The sequence below is a fragment of the Cetorhinus maximus genome, chromosome 17 (genome assembly GCF_964194155.1).
Source record: "Cetorhinus maximus chromosome 17, sCetMax3.hap1.1, whole genome shotgun sequence".
Taxonomy (NCBI): Eukaryota; Metazoa; Chordata; class Chondrichthyes; order Lamniformes; family Cetorhinidae; genus Cetorhinus; species Cetorhinus maximus.
In genome coordinates, this window is record NC_135895.1 from 37,253,433 (window position 1) to 37,270,823 (window position 17,391).

Here is a 17,391-nt window from a genome sequence, read left to right on the forward strand (position 1 = left end):
TGTGCGAGAACAAAATGACTGCTGCCGCAGCAATAAATTCACAGCTACAGCCCATAATGAATTGGGAAGCTGTTGTAAAGGCATTTGAGGAGTTTAAACAGAAGTGAAGACTGACATTCAATAGCTTTCTAAAAGGCAGTAGTGAAGAGGAAAGGGGCAACTACATCATTTTAAGAACAGGAGAGAAAGGGTTAATTTGTCTAATAGCTGGGGAATGAGTGAGCACAATGGTAAAAACCCAGGCAAAAGTTTTGGCTGGAGATGTGTGCTGAATTTTCAAAGTTAAATCATTGGATCCACCGATACGAATTTCAAAGCCTGAAACAGGAACTGGGTGAGCCTATTGACAATTTCTTAACAAGATTTAAAAATTCAGCCAGAAAATGTAAATTCAAAGCATTATGATCCCAGCTGATGTTACAACTGGACAAGCCTAATCCCAAGGTGGAACCTGGCTTGATAGATCCTAAGTTTTACTTTTTGTTTAGATACATGGAGAGTGGCTACTGAACAGAGTCACAGGAGTCAGCTGATGAACTTTAAACAAAAAATAACATTTTTTTAACAAGAAAAGATGAACTATATTACAATACTCCTTCAGCCACAACTATACCTTTATAGATATATACAGATTTGTAAGGAAAGCACAAGCTACAAAAGCTATCTTATACTCACAATATTCACAGTAAGTACACAGTCCATGTAAACCAATAGGCGAGCTGTAGTCAGACACACCACACTCTGAAACCAAGTGACAGATGCCATCTCAATCAGATACTATGGATCTCTCATCAACTCCCCGCAGATCTTGTCACACTGTGAGCGAACCAGTATCACTGAACTCCATCTTTCACACAAGGGTTTCCAATATCCACTCTCCAAGAACTTGCTTTAGAATCTTCTCCCAAACTGACGCTTTCTCTCAGACACCTTCCGCAAGGGTCCACCTTCAGGTTTCGAACTTCTTCCGATGTTACTCTCCCCTGGGTCACCACGTGCATTCAAGCTTTCTTCCATGCACTCTCCCTCTCTCTGACTCAGCCATCAACAGTACACCACTGCTTCACATGCCCATAGCAAAGCGTTACAGACCTTCAGCCGTCTTTTTGATCTTCTGGCCTCTTGCTTTAAGTCTGCTTCCTCCAGCTTTTCTTCCTTTAAGCTTGAAGCTTAGAGGCTTCCTCTGCTCCTCACTCTTAACTTCACTTAACAGAACCTTTTCCAGGTTCCTGTCCTTCTGTTGACTAGAAGGTCTTCTTGGGGCTTTCTCCTGTTCCACTCCCCCGGATTTTGGGGACTTTCTTCTTTAGCTTGGGACTTGCTAACTATTCCTTTATTCCAGTCTCTCTCTGGCAGCTACTTTCAACTGAACTCAAACTGCTTTCTCTTTAAATTTTTCTCTGTGTGTGTGTGTGTGTGTGTGTGTGTGAGAGAGATGGGGGGGTGGCGCGGGTGGGGGGTGGTGGGTCTCCCTCTCTAGACCCCTGTTGCTAGGTGACAGCATGGTTTTTTTCTACTTGTGTTTGCTTTAACTTCTTCCCAACAATCGTAAAACTCATTAGAAATGTAGGTAAACAAACAGCTTTTTCAAAAATGAAATTGAATCCTAGGTTTCATCAACTAAAACTCAACTTGACCTTTTCTTAACACACAAATGCAGAAATACATATCAACTTAAACTTTAAAGCTAAAACTCATTCCTAACATCCACAAATACAAATATAACTTAAATGGTCTCTATTTCCTAACAAAGAAAACAGATGAAAGGCTGGTAGATCAGCTCAGTTGAGGTTCTGCACACCCTAAAGTACAAAAAGATTTAATTGGAAAGGACAAGCTCACAATATAGCAGGCTGTGGACACTGTCAGAGCATGTGAAGCCACGAGTAGACAGATGAAGATGCTGACTACCCAGACAGTTAGCCTTCAGCCTGGAAGGCAGCAGGGTTGACACAGTGAAACAGTAACAAAAGAATGCACAGCAGACAGATGTGCAGGAACTGTGGATGACCACATCAGTTCACAGACAGAAGGAAATGTCCCACATGTAGATCAAACTGCAGAACTTGCAGAAAGCCCAATCACTGGGAAAAGATGTAAAGAACATAGAAAGAAAACAGTAAAGGAATTATCGGAGGCAGAGCAACATGGCGAATGAAAAGGAAAAGAAACCAAAACACCAATACCCTGGAAGGTAATGATGAGTTTGAGAATACAATAGACATAGGAAGCCTACAACTGCATGAAATGGCAGGATGCAACACTTCCAGAGAAAAGAAATTCTCACAACCATTCAGATCAGGAAGAGAGTGAGAAATAAACCCACAACCATAAATTTTAAGCTGAAGCTTGATACTGGAGCACAGAGTAACATTGTCCCCTCAGACTATGCCAGAAGATTTTTCCTGAAAATGTGAAAAAAAATAGTTACCCAAGGAAAGATACTCTGAAACTAAGCAACATCATGCTAATGACATATGGGGCACTAAGATTCAACAGCTAGGAATAATCCAGATCAGAGGGACACACAAAGGAAATGAAGTTAACTGTATGTTTTCCATGACTGAAATAGATGGTCCTGCTAACCTGGGGTCCAGCAATTGTGAGGATCCGCAGCTTGTCTCAGTAAACCATGAGGTGAATGCGGCAACACCATAGCAACGCTCATTGAAAAGTGCCCTCTGATCAGAAGCAAGGAAGATCTCGTACAAATGTATCCATAGTGTTTTAATGAGACGATTGGCTGTTTCAAAGAATTTGACTATCACCATCACTATTGATCCAGCAAAGAAACCAGTTATTCATCCCCCACATAAAGTATCAATAGAACTAAAAGAAAAGTTTGGAAGAGCACCAAGAGATGAAAGAAAAGAAAGTGATCATCAGAGTCACAAGCCTACAGATTAGATAAATTCCATCATGGTAATAAGAGAAGCTAAATTGACAGCCAAGAATTGTTTGGATCCCGAAGGTCTTAATCAAGCAATAAAGAGGATCCATTATCCTATTCCAACACTGGAAGAGATCACGCCAGCACTGGCAGGAGAAAAAGTTTTCAGGAAGCTTGATGTCAGAAATGGCTACTGAAATGTGTAGCTTGATGAGGAATCTTCATTGTAGACAATATTCAACACACCCTTTGGTCAGTACAAATTCCTGCATCTATCTTTTGGACTTAAAGTGAGCCAGGCTGTGTTCCAGCAGAAAATAGACAAGAAATACAGAGGATGTTAAGGAGCAGTCAGCATAGCTGTTGAAATCCAGATAAATGGTGTAGATGGAAAGCATCATGACTACCATCTACCTGATGCCATGGAGGGAGCCAGGAAAGTTGGGATCGAGCTAAACACAGAGAAAGGCAATGTGAAGGTGACAGAATGGCAGTTCTTTTCAATGGCGTATACACCTGATGGAGTCAAGCCAAGTCCTGAAAAAGTCACAACTATCTTGGAGATGGAAGCTCCAAAAGCCAAGAGTTGCAGAGCAGGCTCAAAGGACCAAATGGCCTACCCCTGCTCCCAAGTACAGTTTTCCTATGAGAACCCTCACGAAATGCCAAGAGACAAAAGAAACCTAGCCTTATTGTTACTCTGATCTACATCTTTCAAGGCTGAGATGAAATCACCTGCAGAGCTGTTGAATGGAAGAAAGTATAAGACAACTCTGCCGCACACAATACTACCTCCAAGTGACCAGGAGGAAGTAAGACAACAATTCAATGATGCATAGATGGAAGGAGGTCAACACTTAAACAAGCATGCCAAATCCTTGCCTGACAAGCATGCCAAATCCTTGCCTGAGTTGTTGAAAGGACAAATTGTACATGTACTGGATCCAATCCATGAAAATCTGGAACCCAGCAAAAGTTGCTGGTGAAGCTGAAACTCTAAGGGCACACATCATTGAGACTGAAGCCGATAAACAAACGAGAAGAGACAAAGTCCATATTTGACCTACACCTGAGCTAGAAAAGATCATCAACAACATCAGCAACATCACTAACCAGCAAGACAACATCAACAGCATCATCAACAAGTGGTGAACATCAACAAAAGTACCAGCAAGTGACACAACATTAGCAACATCAAGCAAGATTCCTACAACACCAGGAGCAACAAGCACAACATCGCCTGTGCAGCGAATTGACCACTGAGAGCACTGAATGCCAAATCTACAAGGTGGAGGCACAACATCCTAGCACCTAAGCAATACTGTGAATAATATTTTGAGAAATAAAACAAGCTCTAACAGACTCTAAAGGTGCTCAGTTTAATTATAAAAGTTGGTCATTAATCTTTAGTTTAGATAATATAAAAAGTTAATGATTGGAACATATTGATCTAGAGGCATTTTTTCAAAAAGAAAGAAGGATGTTGTATTGTTACATTACTTGTAAAGAAATAGGAATTAATGATTATGAAAATGTACATCCAGGGTGCCACATTTACTGTTGCACTGCAGTCAGGAGCTGAGCAACAATGTATTAGTCCACCAGCCACATGGAGAACTGTAAGAAATACACTTGATTAAGCTCCAGTGTGATTATTTTGAGCTTCTGGGAACTGTCATGATGATAGCTGATCGTGTGTGTGGACTTGAGTATTGGATACTAAACGCTACTCTGATAAGGTACTGTAATGTACACTCTGTACTACATAAGGGATCACCTGATCTAGGGGGTGGCAGGCCAGATAGCACGTTAGGGAGTTAGCCAGCATGGTAGATTAAATGATGTTGCCCTTACAGTTAAATCTGTAACTTCAAGTGTTGTTCTTTCAGCCTGAGGTGTAACAGGAACTAGAAGACATAATAGTCTTAAAAGAAGACTGTGAGGCAGACAGTTTAGGGAGAGAATTCCAGAGTGTGAGGCCTCGATGCCTAATGGCATGGGCATCAATGGTGGAGTAAAAGTAGGCGAGGAAGCACAAGAGGCTAGGTCAAAAGAATGGTGAGTAGGCCTAGAGGAGGTTACAGAGAAATGATGAACAAATCCATGAAGGGACTTAAATACAGGTTGAGACTTTTAAAATTTTAGGCTTTAGTGCATTAGGAGCCCATGTAGATCAGAGAGGATGGGGGTAATGGGTGAACAGGACTTGGTGAGGGATAGCATACGAGCTGCAGAGTTTTCGATGAGCTTAACTTTACAAAGGATGAAGGATAACAGGTCAGTCAGGACAGCATCGGAATAGTTTAGAGGGTCAAGAGGCAGAATGTCAATGCAATCACCCATAAAAAATCTGTGGATGATAAAGGCCCTGTTCTTGAGTGAACAGATATTCTGGGGAGAATTGCAGAGGAGACTGATGATTAATTCACTGGCAGAGTCCAAGGAAATAATGTTGGACAGAGTGAGCAGAACAGGAAAGAGTTTGGCATGGCTAGTTCCTAGAAGGTGCACTTAGCCATCAGGTTGACAAGAAAGGAGAATGGGGTGGTTTAGGTAAGGAGTCTGGTGCTTGGACGGATTCTTTGGGGATGGCAAGAGAGGCTGAAGGGGCAATTGGACTTATTCCAGGAGCTTTCAATGCTGCAATGGCAGTAGGAAAGTAGGAAGGCAAAGGAGTAGTGATTAATTGGGGTAAAGGGCAAATGAGGAGAGAAATCAAATGATTAATAAGAAAGGGATGAGAGAGAAGAAAAGAGTTCAAAAAAGAAAAGGATGTAAGAGTAGGCTTGTCATGCCAGATCTGCACAACACTGGTTTTCACTGTTCTACTATAATTCAAAGAATTCAGAACCTCAAATAATTGAAACTAGTTTTAAGCCAACTAAACTTGATTGTTGAACTCCAAAATCATGTACTTAATCAACTCAGAGGGTGAATCGTATTCCTCCAGTACAATAAGTGGTTGGAAAAGTTGTTGGAGCAATAAGCAATTTGAAAACTGGTTTGCTGTAATATTATTTACCTGCCCAGTATAATGATCTTATGTACATGTCCATAATTGTGCATCAAAATAGGTCCCCACTTAGTGTTAGAAGTGGTAATTGTAACAGAATACATTAGATCACAGCAGTGACTGCAGACTTGCCCTAAAACAGTCTTGCTCAAATACAAGGTGTTGGCTGTAAGAAAGTGAAAGCCTGAACAAATAATTTACAAACAATAATGAAGCTAATGAGCTTTGTGAATATACTGCAAAGTTTACTTAGTATCATTTATTGTACACTTGGGTAAGGTAAGATGACAGGTAGGATGGTAGTAAAATGCATAAACATTATTTTTTCAGTGTAAAAATAGCACTGCATCATCTGTAATGGTTAATAAATAGGGATACCCATGGGATAGTAGGTAAAATATACAGCTTCTGTGATATTCAGCCTGCTGGAGCAGTTGTTAATTAGTTATCATTGCTTTCAGTTAAAATCTTACTCTATTCTTCTTAAAATTACACTATTGTGAACTTATGTTTACAGCTCTAGTAGAACACACATCGTCACAACCTGCACAGCAGAAGAGGGCAATTTGTCATGAAGGTCACTAGTAGCTGACTGATCTCAATTATTTAGCTGAGATAGTTTTATGTTCCTCTCTATGGTTTTAAAAGCATACCAGAGGAAAAACCAATGCTTGGGTCTCGGCCCTTTCAGTGAGACCAACTGTTTCACAGCAACATAATCCAGTTTTGTACTTTATCTTTTCCAAATAAAGAAAACTAAAGAGTGAAATGTCAAAACACCAACATTGCTTTCGCTGTTGAGCTTGTGTCCTTTGGCATACATATCACTTGTGATGTACAGTTTCTTTTTCTCCTCTGGGCTTTTCAATAGCAGGCTGATTGTAATAAACAAAATTTGTTCTTGTACCAGTTTGGCTAACTGCATGGACTGCAATTTACAGCATCCAGCTGGCAACAATAATGGGGTGGCTCGTGTCGCATTAAATAAGTGTCATGAAACTTAATTGTATAATGAAATGTTATTTTGGGGGAAGACTAAGATCCGGGGTAAAATGTTCTGTTTTTGGTGAGGAAAATATTATTCTCATCTTGTTTTCTTGTTGAATAAAATGGGTACAAAAGGTAAATCTAATATGTCCTTTTATTCAGCTTTTAGCTGGGTGATTTTGTAAAACACATTTCTATTAGGGTGTCAGGAAATCCTGGCCGATTATGACACATCTGGAATATTTCTCATTTCTAATTTTTCAAGTGGCGTGACAGTATTAACTAGTATAAATACGATTAGGCCAGCTATGGAATGAGCAAAACAGTAGCAGTTATGTCTCAGCAGTTCACTGACATGGCCCATTAAAATGTGGGCCCGTTCCATAGAAATAATCTTTTTGGAGCTGTAGTGGTAACAACTGCTTTGGCCTTTAGAAAGGCCACAAACCATTACTAGATTAACCTTTCCTAGATCCTGGAGGGGATCAATTACCTTTAATTGACAGGGACAATGGCTCTGCTGGTTGTAGAAGAGTTTTTTTTAAAGTTATATCTTAGACCCAAAAGGGCACCCAGGCAGACCACTTCTGGGTTATTTTCCAAGGACATTTGACTGCAGGTACCATGCAGCCACCCAGCTTTGAGATAATTGTAGTGTAGTCGCTTCTCGGCCTCTTGGCTAAGATCAAGTGTTGCAGGGGCGACACCATGGTCCTGCCATGGCAAGGTCGGGATGGAAGGGCGAAAACCAATCGCAATCCGAATTCATACCGTGGGTTACCTATCACCGTCCGAGTCACGGTGAACCACAGCGACGAAGGAGGATCACCTATGGATCGGGGCTTCTTCACCAGGAGGATCCTGTTGAAGGCGTGCGGCTTCCAAGCTACGGAGATCTTCACCCTGCACGACTCCCGCAAAGGCGGTTATTTTGACGTGACGTTCAAGCAAGTGGCAGACTGCGTCCGGCTCCTGAGGGTGTTCGAGGAGAAGAGAGACCTGCCGGAGATGAAGATCCTGACGGCGGAGCCGCACTTTTCTCTGCCGTTGCAACGGGAACGTGAGGTGATGGTGCATGTGTACAACCCCTTCGTCCCTGTCGCCGATGTGGTCACCTTCCTCACCAGGTACTTCGATAAGGTGGGGAGCGGCACTGAGATTCGAGACGACTTGGGGATCTGGACAGGCAAACGCCTGTTTAAGGTCACGCTAAAGACCGATGGTAAGGGAGCCATTTTCCACCCTCCTTCCAGTTTCGCAATCGGGGGAAACCGTGGCTACCTGGTCTACGCTGGGCAACCCAAGCATTGCCGCTCATGCGGCAAGGCTGGTCATGTGGCGGCCAACTGCAGCGCCTCCCTCTGCAAGATCTGCAAACAGGAAGGGCACCAGACAAAAGACTGCAAACAGGCCAAGTGCTGCAACCTGTGTGGCGAGGCAAGTCACCTCTACAGGACCTGCCCCAAACGCTGCCGTACTTACGCACAGGCAGCCAAAGCCGACCACGGGGAAGCAGAAGAAATGTTCCGTGTCACTCCAACCACCAAGGCCCCCAGGGAGCTCAACGGGACAAAGGAGGACACAGAGAGAGACAAGGTGGAGAAAGAGATTGAGGCAACAGAGAGCCAATCAACAGCACTACCCCCTGAACCTTCCAGTCCTCAGGACAGCGAATCAATGGAGGAGGAGGCAGCAGTGGAAAAGCAGCAGGGGGAGTGGCGGACGGTGAAGAACAAGAAAAGTAAGAGGGAGCGAAGAAGAAGCAAAGGCGTTTCCCAGAGAAGCGGCAAGAGGCGTCTCCCATCCGACACGGATGACAAGGGCAGCAGCTCTTCGGATGAGGAAGTGCCAGAGCGGCACCGACAGAAGAGGCGGCAAAGCTCCAGGGCGTTGGAGGACGAGACACCCGAGCTCCAGAAAATTGGAGACAACAAGGAGACCAGCGCACCCCAACTTGGCCTGCAACCTGAGGAGGCCAGTGCACCACAGCCCCTGGAATCTGGGAGCAGTGAGGCAATCATCGCACCCCAGCTCCAGGAAGCCGGGAACAGCAACCCCCCAGAGGGGGTGAGTTTTGGAGAAGCTTCTCCAGCAAAGGTCATCTCAAAATCCGCTCACTACGTGAACCTCCAGATGCCACCGGAGCAGAACACGGCCAAGGAGATCTACCTCAGCCCATCCAAAGTGAAGGAATTTGAGCTCACTACGGGTATGAAGGAGCAGACTAAAGGTCTGGGACTCTCAGAAACAGTGGGTTTGGTAGGAGAATAAATGCTTTAATATGGGTTTAAAGATTGTATCCATAAATGTGCGTAGCATTAAATCTACTACGCGATGTGTTGCGACCTTGGACTACCTAGCCAAGGTCAAAGCTGACCTGTTGTTTCTGCAGGAGTGTGCGATACCGCACCTCAGCTCCTACAGGCAATGGTCACGATGGTGGTCCCACGGGCCATCGATCTGGTCGGGCGGAAACGACTCTCGTTCCTCCGGCCTGGGTATTCTGCTGCGGGGAGGCAACTTCACCGTCTCCGAGGTCAAGGAGGTGGTGGGCGGGCGACTCCTGGTAGCAGACGTAATGTACAAGAACGCTCCACTCCGGTTAATTAACGTGTACGGCCCGGCACAAGGGGCTGAGCGGCTGGAGGTTTTTCAGCAGCTCCCACTGCTGCTGGCGACCTCCAGGCCGGTCATTCTGGGCGGGGACTTCAACTGCATCATCGATGCGGCTGGACGATCCGGCAGGGCCGGAAGCAGATTGGACGCTACGTCCAGATCCCTGATGGAAACAGTTAAGGATGCCAAGCTGCACGACGTCTTCAGCAACCCTGCAGACGGAGCGCAGCGTAGATACACCTGGTCGCGGCCAGACGGGTCCATTCGTTCCAGGATAGACTTCCTGTTTGTGTCCCGTGCATTCACAGTCAGATCCACCGACGTCAAGCCGGTGTTCTTCTCTGACCACTGCCTCCTACTGGCGGACTGCCACTTGGAGGAAGACCTGAGGGTGGGCAGGGGGGCATGGAAGCTAAATGTGCAACTGCTGACCCCAGAGAACATTGAGGAGCTCAAGAGGGATTACAAAGGTTGGAGAACCGTGAAACCCCTCTTTGAGTCCCTGACACACTGGTGGGAAGTGATCAAGGGAAGCATCAAGAGGTTTTTCATCCTCAAAGGCACCCAGAAAGCTAGAAAGGAACAGAGGGAAATGTCCCGACTCCAGGAAAAGATGCAGAATCTGCTCCGGCTGCGGTCGATGGGGGTCGATGTCAAGGAGGAGCTCCAAGAGGTGAAGGGCCAGCAAGCCTCGCACTTTGCCTCGGAGGCCTCCAAGATCATCTTCCGTTCCAGAGTCCGCTCCGTGGAGCAGGATGAGACGTGCTCACGTTTCTTCTTCCAAAAGGTACACAGAGAGCGCTCTGTGATCAGCAGCCTGAAGGAAGAAGACGGCTCAGTAAAGTCATCACGGTCCGACATTCTGAGGATCAGCAAATCCTTTTATGCCGGACTGTATGACGTGAAGCCCACGGACAGCACGGCCTCCCAGTCCTTCCTGTCCTCTATCACGGAGGTCCTAGACCACAGTACGCGGGAGAGCCTAGACAAACCGCTAACCCCTGACGAACTGACTAAGGCCCTCGAGTCCTTCGAGAAGAGTAAAACCCCCGGAAGCGACGGCCTGCCGGCGGAGTTGTATTCGGCTCTGTGGGACTTGATCGGCCCAGACCTGCTAGAAGTGTACGAGAGTATGCTCCTGGCCGGCAGCATGTCAGAATCCATGAGGAAAGGCATCATCACCCTCATCTACAAGCACAAGGGGGAAAGGGAGGAAATTAGAAATTGGCGACCCATTTCACTGTTGAATATGGACTATAAGATTCTGTCCAAGGTCATCGCCAACCGGGTCAAATCCGCTCTGGAATTGGTGATTCACCCTGACCAGACCTGCTCTGTGCCAGGCAGGAAGATCTCTGACAGCCTGGCGCTGCTCAGGGATACGATTGCCTATGTACAGGACAGGGGTGTGGATACCTGCCTCATCAGCTTGGATCAGGAGAAGGCCTTTGACAGAATATCGCACACCTACATGGGGGAGGTGCTCTCCAAAATGGGGTTTGGGGAGGGAATTCGAAATTGGATCCAACTGCTCTACACTAACATCAGTAGCGCAGTCTCAATCAATGGGTGGGAAACAGATAGCTTTCCGATTAAATCTGGAGTCAGGCAGGGCTGCCCTCTCTCGCCTGTCCTTTTTGTGTGCTGCATAGAACCCTTTGCCGAGTCCATCAGGAAGGATCCGGGCATAAGAGGAGTGACGATCCCAGGCAGTGGAGGCACTCAGGTAAAAGCCTCCCTGTACATGGACGACGTCGCCGTCTTCTGCTCGGATCCGCTGTCGGTGCGCAGACTGATGCACGTCTGCGACCAGTTCGAACTGGCCTCGGGAGCCAAGGTAAATCGTGGGAAGAGCGAGGCCATGTTCTTTGGGAAGTGGGCTGACCGATCCTTTGTCCCCTTCACTGTCAGGGCTGACGGCCTGAAGGTGCTGGGGATATGGTTCGGAGGGACCGGGGCATGCGTTAGAAACTGGAAGGAGCGAGTGGCTATGGTGAAAAGGAAACTGGGCATGTGGGAGCGACGCTCCCTCTCCATTGCGGGTAAGAACCTGGTCATCAGGTGTGAGGTACTCTCGCTGTTGCTGTACGTGGCGCAGGTCTGGCCCATTCCACACTCCTGCGCGATGGCGATCACTCGAGCCATCTTCCGCTTTATCTGGAGGTCGAAAATGGATCGTGTCTGCAGGGACGCGATGTACAAGCCTCTAGATAAAGGGGGAAAAAACGTGCCCAACATCGCCCTCATACTGATGGCCACCTTTGTGTGCGGCTGCATCAAGCGGTGCGTAGACCCTCAGTACGCAAACACCAAGTGTCACTACGTGCTGAGGTTCTACCTGTCCCCGGTGTTGCGAAGGATGGGTCTGGCCACGCTGCCGCGGAACGCTCCAAGTAGTTGGACCGTGCCGTACCACCTGTCCCTGGTGGAAAAATTTATGCAGAAAAACACCTTTGACCACAAGTCCATCAGGCAGTGGTCAGCACGTAACGTCCTAGAGGCCCTGAGGGATAAGGAGAGGGTGGACCCTGTGGGATGGTTCCCCGAGCAGACTGTCAAAGTCATTTGGCAGAATGCCTCATCGCCAGAACTTTCCAACAAGCACCAAGACGTAGCTTGGCTGGTGGTGAGAAAGGCCCTCCCCGTCAGATCCTTCCTACACGCCAGGAGTCTCACCCCCTCTGCACGATGCCCTCGAGGTGGCTGTGGTGGGGAAGAGACCGTTGTTCACCTCCTTGTGGATTGTGCCTTTGCAAAGAAAGTCTGGAGAGAGATGCAGTGGTTGCTGTCGAGGTTCATCCCGAGCAGTTCTGTGACACAGGACTCTGTGCTCTACGGGCTGTTCCCAGGGACACACACCGAGACAAACATCAACTGCAGCTGGAGGATCATCAACTCGGTGAAAGACGCGCTTTGGTCTGCCCGAAACTTGTTGGTCTTCCAGCACAAAGATTTGTCCCCGACCGATTGTTGCGGACTGGCACAATCCAAAGTCCAGGACTACGTGCTGAGGGACGCACTAAAGCTTGGGGCAGCTGCCGCAAAGGCGCAATGGGGAAGGGTCGCTGTCTAAGACCTTTCTACCACAGCGCACCGAGAGACTGGGAACTGTTTAGAGCCCCTCGGGCTGTACAGATCAAAATGAAAGGCTGTAAATGACTGTAATATTGTTTGTACTGATGCACCTGGTGATACATTTTGTAAAAGTTTAACCTGGATTGTACCCTTGTAATGTTGTTTTTGAAATGGTTTTGAATGTGATTGAAGATTTTTATGAATAAAGTATATTTTTACAAAAAAAAAAAAAAATTGTAGTGTGGAGAAGTGGGTCCCAAGGAGTTTCAAGATCAAAGCCTTTTCTGTAAATGAATCAAAAGGATACATGTATGTGAAGAAAATCTACACTGTTTTGCTTTCTCATTCAAAGGAAAAAGCAAACGAATAATCAATTGTAACGGGCTACTTTCTTTCACAGTCTGAAGGGGGTGGGGGGGGCCAAGTGGATAAAATAATTACTTATTACTCAACTGCAACTGAAAGATTTATGAATGAATCTGCAATATCACTGGCACTCTGTCATAATCCTGAACATTCTCATGTTTCTAAGCAGAGCTGGAAGATCACGGCCAATTCAGTATTCCAGGTTAAAAAGCATAAGGCACAGATCGTGTGCCAGCAGAGCAATGAATGATCAGCTGGCCTCACCAGATGCAGAGCTAGCTAATGAATATCATTATCGCACAGTGTACACGACTTGAGCCTTACACAGGACAGAAGAAAAAGAATGCCCCATGCATTCCCATATCTCAAAGGGCCACACAGTCAACTGAAAACTTTGCCACACTTGCATCTTCCATAGATTTCACACATCAAAGTTTTGAAATATAAACCTGGTCAATTACTTGTAAATAGATGGGCTTCAGGCTCAGCACACATCAGTTACCATTTGATCCTTCGTAGATTGGGAAATGCATCTGTTCAGGGATGCCAACTTTATTATATATATGTATAAATACAGTAAACAGCTATGTAAACTTATTTAGTGGGAAAGGAGATTAAATTGCTGGCTATGCTAACTGAAGTATTTGTCACCTGTTGATTTATATTCAGGCAATTCATTAGCTGATATTTCAAGCGCTAGATATGGAATAAGCCACAGCTGAGGATAGTGGTGACCTCGCCAACCACTGGCAGTACCATCCTGATGTTTCAGATTGGCTGCAGGTCCTTGCAAAGCTCTGTCCTATTAACCAATAGCATGTTGGTGTAATTCTCCTCAATTAGAATAGGGGTGCCAAGGTCTAAATTATAGTCTTATGCAAGTTGATGTCCCCAATCTGTTCTTTTATTGTACCACCTCCACCTTGAAATATTGCATCTGAGCCATTTTAAAAATGAACTTGCCTGTAATAAACATCACCCAATTTTTCCCCCACAGTGCAGTTAGAAATATAGAAAAAAATCTAACACTGTGCTATAAGTATATTGCAAACATTGAAAAAGAATTCTAGAAAGAATAATGGGTGTGCACTAAATATTGCTGCATTCTACAGAGATGGTTGTTTAAATATGTTTGCATGAAATTTGGGAATTTAAGAGTCCAAGCCTTGAAATAAGCACCCTAAATGCAGACGCCCTAACTAGCAGTCCAGTAAAATTGGTGCACAATCTGTTCTACCAATTCTGCAACTGGCTCAAAATTAGTGCATGTCTTCTCTTGCAATGCATGAAATCAATAAATCTTCCCTATTATACTAAAGGAAAGAATAGTGGAAGTCAGCTTAAAAGAAATAAAAATCTTGGGAAGGCAGTTTATGCAATTTGTAATATGGTGGTCGTTCTTTAGGTGGTGCAAGTAGCAACCTCGAACGCCCATCCCTTGCTCTGCTGCTAGTTTATTTTGCACAGCAGAACAAAACGCTTTGAACAAAGTTGAAATAATGTGCAAGCAATTTTAATACCAGGAAAGTGTTCTGTATATTCCATGGTGTATTTAATTTCAGCGTTTGGTTGAGCATATCATGTCTTCTGTAACTTCACCTAGCCCTCCCTAGATGCTTCCCCAGAAGCAGTGAGATGGTATCACAGACAGACTCATGCATTTGAGGTAGCCCCGTACTTTCTTGTGCAGAGACATAAGCTGACTTCATACCTGGTATCATCATGTCCAATGTTGTGGTGGTGAGCTGGTCCTGGTTGCTTCTCAGCATATCTTTTGGCATTTGGGAGGGGTGGGAAGTAGGTTGGACTGGATGAGCTCAATGCAATATTGCCTAGACAGGAACCAGCTTCATCCATGCCTACTCCAGCATCACCTTGCTACTATACACTCCCTCAGTATCTCATACTGATCAATGTGGGAGGAGACCTCTGGACACCAATGAACTTTGTTAAGCCGTGCATTGACTCTGTGAGATCCCTCAGCATGCTGGAGCCAGGCATGGGAACCTGCTGAACATTTGAGCATTCATAAGATATTCCCACTGTGCAAAGAATCTGTAATGGGAGACTTGCTGCAGAGGCCTTGAATTGCCATGCACTCCACGGTGGCTGTCATCATTTGCCCACAACTGAATCCTTTGAGTGGGTGAACTGGGCTGGGGCAGACATATGTACAGTTTTTGGGTTTCTTTAACCTTATTTCTTCTCAATATTTTAAGCTGCTATGTTTCAGACTCTTCGCAATGTACTTTAGATTTCCAGAAGGCATTTGATAAGGTGCCACATCAAAGGTTATTGTGGAAAATAAAAGCTCATGGTGTAGGGGGTAATATTGGCATGGATAGAAGGTTGGCTAGCCACATAAGAGATTTGCAGGTAAAATTAAAGCATGGGATTTGGGGTAGTGTATTGAGATGGATAGAGAACTGGTTGGCAGATAAGAAACAAAGAGTAGGAATAAATAGGCCTTTTTCCAAATGGCAGGCAGTGACTAGTGGGATACCGCAGGGATCGGTGCTGGGACCCCAGCTATTCACAACATATATTAATGATTTAGATGAGGGAACTAAATGTAATATCTCCAAATTTGCAGATGACACAAAGCTGGGTGGGAGGGTGAGCAGTGAGGAAGATGCAGAGATGCTTCAGTGTGATTTGGAGAAGCTGAATGAGTGGGAAAATGCATGGCAGATGCAGTATAATGTGGATAAATGTTTGGTAGCAAAAACAGGAAGGCAGATTATTATCTGAATGGCTATAAATTGAGAGTGGGGAAAGTGCAATGAGACCTGGGTGTCCTTGTACACCAGTCGCTGAAGGTAAGTATGCAGGTGCAGTAGGCGGTAAAGAAGGCAAATTGTATGTTGGCCTTCATGGCGAGAGGATTCGAGTACAGGAGCAGGGATGTCTTGCTGCAATTATACAGGACCTTGGTGAGACCACACCTGGAATATTGTGTGCAGTTTTGGTCTCCTTATCTGAGGAAGGATGTTCTTGCTATAGAGGGAGTGCAGCAAAGGTTTACCAGACTGATTCCTGGGATGGCGGGATTGACATATGAGGAGAGATTGAGTCGGTTAGGATTATATTCGCTGGAGTTCAGAAGAATGAGGGGGGATCTCATAGAAACCTTTAAAATTCTAACAGGACTAGACAGGGTAGATGCAGGAAGGATGTTTCCAATGGTGGGGGAGTCCAGAACTAGGGGTCACAGTCTGAGGATACAGGGTAGACCATTTAGGACTGAGGTGAAGAGAAATTTCTTCACCCAGAGAGTGGTGAGCCTGTGGAATTCGCTACCAAAAAAGTAGTTGAGGCCAAAACATTGTATGTTTTCAAGAAGGAGTTCGATATAGCTCTTGGGGTGAAAGGGATCAAAGGATATGGGGAGAAAGCGGCAGCAGGCTATTGAGTTGGATGATCAGCCATGATCATAATGAATGGCGTGCAGGCTTGAAGGGCCGAATGGCCTACTTCTGCTTCTATTTTCTATGTTTCTAACAGGAATCCGAGGATAGCCATGAATGGATCTTTTTTTCTGGTAGGCGGGATTTAACAAGTGGTGTGCCACAGGGATTCGTGCTGGGGCTTCAACTTCTTACACTTATATAAATGACTTGGTTGAATGCTACAGAAGGTATGGTTGCTGAATTTGCTGATGATACAAAGATAGGTAGGAAAGTAAGTCATGAAGAGGACATAAGGAGGCTACAAGGGGAAACAGATAGATTAAGCGAGTGGGCAAAGATCTGGTAAATGGAGTACATGTGGGAAAATGTGAAATTATTCATTTTGGAAGGAAAAATCAATAGAAGCATATTGTATAAATGGTGAGACATTGCAGACCTCTGAGATTCTGAGGGATCTAGGTGCCCTAGTGCATGAATCACAAGAGGCTAGTAGGCAGGTGCAGCAAGCAATTAGGAAAGCTAATAGAATGTTATCATTTATTGTGAGGGGAATTGAACATAAAAGTAGGGAGGTTATGAATCAGTACAGCACACTGGTGAGACCACATCTGGAGTAGACCATAAGACATAGGAGCAGAAATTAGGCCATTCGGCCCATTGAGTCTGCTCCGCCATTCAATCGTGGCTGATAAGTTTCTCAACCCCATTCTCCCGCCTTCTCCCCGTAACCTTTGATCCCCTTACCAATCAAGAACCTATCTATCTCAGTCTTAAATACACTCAGTGACCTGGCCTCCACAGCCTTCTGTGGCAATGAGTTCCATAGATTCACCACTCTCTGGCTAAAGAAGTTTCTCCTCATCTCTGTTCTAAAAGGTCTTCCCTTTACTCTGAGGCTGTGCCCTCGGGTCCTAGTCTCTCCTACTAATGGAAACATCTTCCCCATGTCCACTCTATCCAGGCCTTTCAGTATTCTGTAAGTTTCAATCAGATCCCCCCTCATCCTTCTAAACTCCATCGAGTATAGACCCAGA